We start from the raw sequence: 6,217 nt of genomic DNA, 5'->3' as shown, positions 1-6,217 counted from the left end.
GTGTCTCAGGGTCGCCTTCCAGGGGCGAGGGGTGGGGTGGGGTGGGGTGGGAACCACTAACCATGGAGCCACCCTTAAGGTTTCTAGAGATTCCACTGATAGGGACCCTTGGAAGATTTTGCAGGCCTGAGCCTGCTGGGCTTTTCCACGGCAGGGGGTCACAGAGAGGAAAGTTGCTGGATATGCAGGAGAGGCTATAGGAGAGGATGCCACACCCCTTACCACACCCCTAGGTGGCCTGGTAACCTACTTTGCCCTGAAGATTTGGTGAGCCAGGTGGACCTGAACCTGAGACCTAGATAGCCATGACAAGTGGTACAGCTGTTGGGTTTCAAGACCTGGATGCTGCTTCCAGCCTCTGGGATATCCTCACCCTTATGGACACCAGCCACATCCCTAGGCAGGGACATGCCTGGCGGCTGCATCGCTACCTAACTTCTATATCCACAGTGAGGCTTAGCTGGGGGCCCCCTCTGCTTCCTCATGGCTACCACTCTCCCCGGAGTCAGCCTTCTCTGTGCCTGTTGGCCATGGCTGGCCCCTGAAGCCTCTCAGGAAGTAGAAGCAGAAACTTCAGACTGAGCTCATGGTTTTACTGTTGCCCCCCAGAGCTGCAGGCCCAGTTTCCTCTGTGAGTCAGAAGCGAGTCACCAGCCGCAGAGCCTACCACCGGGCCTATGCTGAGTCACTTTTCAGAGCTCCAGTCAGTAGGGCAGTGTCCCTGTCTCTGGCTCTGTCAGCACTGGTCCCCGTGGTCAGTGGATTGGCAAAGCTTTGTTCCGAGCAGAAGCAGGACACCTTCAGGAGAGTAGCCCCTATTGTCTTACTTTAGTACTAGCCAAAGTACACTGTGGAGGGGGACACCTCTGATGCATGGGGCATGGATAGGTTCCTAGTGTCCAAGGCAGAAACCTTCCCTAAGTGGCTGTAGAACCTTCCAGATGTAGAAGCTGCCACAGTACTAGGGGTAAAGCCAGGCTTGTACCTCAGGGAGGCGGGAAGAACAGGGAGGGCCATGGGGCTCAGTCAGCACAGGCCCAGACAGCTGTAGACCCGGCCAGCCCTCCAAGTCCCCTCACACAGTGACAGTTCAGGCCAGCTTTCCGGGCCAGGTGCATGCACAGACATGGATCCCACAAAAACACACGTGGAGGCTGCTGCTTCTATGGGCAGGAAGACTACCACTGGCAGTACTGGCCTGGCAGAAGGCCAGTGTTGTAGACTTTTGTGCGAATGCATGTGGGACAATGTGTGTGACTGTATATGTGAACAGTGTGAAACTGTGTATGACTGTCAGCAACACTGTGTGACTATGTCCCCAGTGCTGTGACAATGTGTGATTGTATATAACCGCATGACATTCTGAGCGTGTGTGGCTGTGTATTGACTCTGTGATGCTTTGTGGCTGTGACACTGCGATTGTATACATGACTGTATATGTGACATTATGTTTGTATAGTGTGATGGCCAGTACTGGTGCCATAATGGCAGCCTCAAGATGGATGGCAAAGATGCAATCCAGGAGGCCGACAGGCTGTGGCTCCTGCACCAGCTGCTCCTCCCTGATCCAACACTGCCTCCTGGGCCTTGTGGACTGGGCCTGGGCCAGCCTGTTTTGGGCTTTAGGCAAAAAAAAAAAAAAAAAAAAAAAATGTAGCTGGGAAAAAAAAAAAAACAAGACTTCGGGTGATCATGCCACTCCCTCAAGGCCGGACCCACTCAGTACTCGAGCATGTGTTGTGGCTCAGGTAACAGGCACCTCCTTGGTGGTTCGTAGGCAAGACCTGGCTTGCCCACCCAAAGCCACACTCCAGGAAGCAGGCGAGGCAGAGAGGCCTGACTTGAGCTAGAGTTCCCCAGGCATGAGGAACTAACTAGAGTACCCATGCTGAGGTGACCTGAAAGAAGCCATTTAGTCACGCAAGAGCAGGGTCAGGACCACAGTGATGGCTTAGAGGTGCCAACCCCACAAGATGCTGAACCCTGGGCCGCTGTGCCTGGGACCCTTCAGGATATGTTGGCAATTGTCTTCTGTCCACTGAGAATTTGATCCTGGTGTCTCCCTGTGCCCGCAGCTCCAGGCTTCCACTTTCTCATCCCAGACCACATTGTCATTTGACCTCTTTCTAAGCCATTGTCCTCTCAGGAGAAACACCCATGCTGTCTGTATGTCTAGAGTTTCCACTTGGGACTGTCTTAGTTACATTTCCAGTTACTTTGACAAAATACTGTGACAATGGGCTTGTCTCAGCTCAGAGCTCAAGTTCCAGCGCATCACAGTGGAGAAGTCACAGCAGCTGAAACTTAAGGGAGCTGGTCCTGTTGTGCCTATAATCAGAAACAGAGAAAAGCGTGCATGCGTGCATGCCTGCTTACGCTCAGCACTCAGCGTGGTATCTTTTTTACCCACAGTGGACAGATCTTCCTGCCACAATTAACATAATCAACATAATCCCCACAGATAGGCCTTCACTGAGACTCTCTTCTCAAAAAGTTCTAGATTCAAGTTGACAAAATTAACAATTACAAACTATAATTTTGGAGGTGGATGGAGCCACTCTAATACAGCAAGCTGCTTGCCTCGGGGACAATCCTCATGTGTGTTTGTCCTGGCTAGGAGCACCTGGTTTCAGTAAACTGATGGAGGGGGAAGGGAGAAAGGGACGGAGGGAGGGAGGGAGGGACAGAGCGGGAGGGGAAAGAGAGAGAGAGAGAGAGAGAGAGAGAGAGAGAGAGAGAGAGAGAGAGAGAGAGAGAGAGAGTTAGCTTAGGGTGCCACCTGGAGGAGGTTTATGGAACTGCAGGTGTGGACGCACATGCCTAGTTTAATCCCAGGACTCAGGAGGCTGAGGCAAGCAGTAAACAGATTCCTGTGATTTCGAGGCCAGCCTGATCTACAGAGCAAGTTCCAGATAATAGACTCTGTCTCAAAAAAAAAAAAGTTGAGGGGGCTGGAGATATAGCTCAGCAGTTAAGAGCACTGACTGTTCTTCCAGGAGTCCTGAGTTCAATTCCCAGCAACTACATGGTGGCTCACAACCATCTGTAATGAAATCTGATGCCCTCTTCTGGTGTGTCTGAAAACAGCTACAGTGTCCTCATATACATAATTCTTTAAAACAAAACCAGTTGAGGGCAAATGGAATGGGGACCCTAGCCACCCCACCCCACATTTCACCGCTGTCTTTGGAAAGAAAACCCATTCTCTAGGTTTTATGATCCAATTGATGTTTTCTCTTCCTTGGTCTCAGGGGTTTCTCCCTCATGGATCTAACATGTCAAGACGTCTTACCCCAGAATTTGTTTTGAGACAGGGTCTCTATGTAGCCCTGGCTGTTCTGGAACTCTTATGTAGACCAAGCTGGTCTCACATTCAGAGATCCACTTGCCTCTGATTCCCAAGTGCTTAGATTAGGGTGTGCAGTCTGACCCTGAGATAGTTCAAAATTTAAGGCTCATTATAGGAATTCCATTATAGGAATATAGACCCACCTCCCACACCTGGGGCAGAGACACCTGATCTCCTCAAACGTAAGTGGAGGAGGTTGCTGGGGGATCCCCCTGCAGCACACCCAGGAAGTGAAGACTGACCTGACGCTGTGGCTGGGTTTTACCCTTGCTCTCTGCGGCTGCTTGTGGAAATACCCAGGTTCAGCCCCAGTTCAGAGAAACTAGAGACTTTCTGGTGAGTTACAAAGTGTTGTGTTTTATAAAAAAATATAAGAAGGAATATGTTTGGTGGTGGTGTAGTAAGCTGTGGGGGAAGGGGTGCCTCTGCGGGCCCATTCTGAGCCATCCCTTCCCCCTGAGGGACCAGCCACACACGATGGTATAGTATAGAATAGAGTTGATTCAGGGCATGGGGAGGGGAGTTGAGAGGGTAATAGAGACAGAGAAAGGGGGAGGAGAAAGGGGGGGGAGAGAGAGAGAGAGAGAGAGGAGAGGGCAAGCGCTATGGGGCGGACCTAGTGCCAACACAGAGCCAGCCAGTGTCCCGTGCTATTTGGTGGAAATCTCTCCCATGAATTTAAGGCAGGAGCTAAGACCATGAAACGCTGGTGGAGCCACAGGATCCAGGTTTTGCTGTGTTTGCCTTTAAATTTTTATTTTATAGTTGTTCCTGCTCTGCAATAAGCGTAATATGAAAAAGACCAGAACAAATTAAGAGCCCATAAGAAAGAATTCACTACGGATGCGGTGGTACACACTTGTACTCCTAGTACCTAGGACTCCTCTTCCTCTTTCTTCTTCTTCTAAATATGGTCTCAGGTAAACCAGGCTGGTCTTGAACTCATAGAGAGCCATCCACTATCTCTGAGTGCTAGAATTAAAGACTTGGGCCACAACCCCAGGCTGTTTATTTTCTAAGACAGGGTCTTGTTATATGACTGAGACTGGCCAAAAACTTGAAGCAATCCTATTCATGTGGCCTCCGTCTCCTGGTAGTCCTCCTGCTTCAGCCACTCAGGAGATGAGATTGTAGTCACGAGCCACCATGCCTGTCTTAGACAGCATCTCTGGGAGCTGTGGGGAGAACACATCTCTGAATCACTAAGTCACCCCATTGTCCCCTCTTGGCCATTGTCATCTCGTTAGCATTTCCCTCCAGCCTCACTCCTGCAGTTACACTGCATTCCCAGGGGAGCTGGCATGCACTAAACATCTTTACAGAGAGGAAGGAAGCTAGCCCCATGGAATGACATCACTTGCAGGACTTACCACATTCCCTAAAGAGAATGGATTTCATGACAGTAGTGTTGCACCCCAGAACCTGAGTGAGCACCTAGTGGCCTGAAGTGATGACATATGCAGAACTAGAATACTGACCAATCAGACCACTGGCCTGACCAGGGCCACGCGCTCCATCAGTTATTCAACCTAACCCCTCTTCTCTTTTCTGTAACATCTTAAAGTTCCCACTTGCTCCCTGAATGTGGACTCGGGTCACTGAGCCTTGTAATCTCTTCTTCCCAGTGAGTCCACTCTCTAGCCCTCACCACTACTGGACTCTCTGATTGGCATGTTGGGGGAGTGGCTGAGTCTGTTCCAGGTTGCTTTTGCCCTCAAACTCTGTTAACACTCGGGGACACACATGAATGTAAATAAAATGCTGCTAGACACTCCTGTCCCTGGGCAGTGTCTGCAGAGACCTGGGAGTCCAGCTGAGCAGTTTCTACATTTGCAAATGAGAAACACTGGCCCCCTAAGTCTTCCAGGGTTATACCAGCAGGGGTTGGCTTAAACTGATGAATTGAAGGTAGTTAACCCTTCAGCTGCTGACTGTTCACGTATTCTCAGACTCGGGATAACCCCAAGTGGCCAGTCTGGGCATCTCTCTTACTTCCGTGAAGGTTGCTACACATAATGAGGAAAGTCCAGTTTTCCTCACTCCACATCCCTACCCTTTCTGTTTTCTTCTTTTTTTTTTAAAGATTTATTTTTTTATATGTGAATATACTGTCACTGTCTTCAGACACACCAGAAGAGGGCATCAGATCCCATTACAGATGGTTGTGAGCACCATGTGGATGCTGGGAATTGAAATCAGGACCTTTAGAAGAGCAGTCAGTGCTCTTAACCGCTGAGCCATCTCTCCAGCCCTTCTTCTCTTTTCTTTTTCTTTTTCTTTTTCTTCTTTTTCTTTTTTTGTTTTGTTTTGTTTTGTTTTTTTCGAGACAGGGTTTTTCTGTGTAGCCTTGGCTGTCACTCTGTAGACCAGGCTGGCCTTGAACTCAGAAATCTACCTGCCCTGCCTCCTGAGTGTTGGGATTAATGGCGTGCACCACCACCACCCAGCTCGAGATGATTGATGTTCATATCAAACTTGTAAAGTTCCCTGGAGAGGGCACATGAGATGTGGAGCTCTCCCAATGTGGACAAAGATACAACACAGACACAGGGTCAGTGTGTCTCGGGCCTATCCATGAGGCACCTCTGGTGCTTCATAATACCAGAGAAGAGGCTGGGATGCAGGTCCAGGAAATGAGAGACCTCAGATGACTGAAGATGGGAAACCAAAGGGTGGGGCACACACACACACACACACACACATACACACGAAGGGGTGAGGTGGGGAGTGTGGAAAAAGTATACAAAACAGACTGGACAAAAAGACCAACATAGTTGAGAGTAATCCCCTCTTCCTGTACAATTCAGACTCTATGGTACTGCATTGCTTTGTAGTTATGAAAAATGGAAATGGCGGTTCCTTACAGGC

The 6,217-nt window shown here is 49.6% G+C and overlaps 1 long non-coding RNA gene across 1 annotated transcript in view; it reads right to left on the bottom strand.

Annotated features, from left to right (window-relative positions):
* The window catches only part of Gm16201, a 28,983-nt gene that overhangs the window by 6,698 nt on the left and 16,068 nt on the right, over positions 1 to 6,217 (bottom strand). The window lies entirely within an intron of this gene.

This window comes from Mus musculus, chromosome 7 (genome assembly GCF_000001635.26).
Source record: "Mus musculus strain C57BL/6J chromosome 7, GRCm38.p6 C57BL/6J".
NCBI lineage: Eukaryota > Metazoa > Chordata > Mammalia > Rodentia > Muridae > Mus > Mus musculus.
Note: the sequence above shows the minus strand (reverse complement) of the source record. Positions and strands in the feature narration are given on the sequence as shown.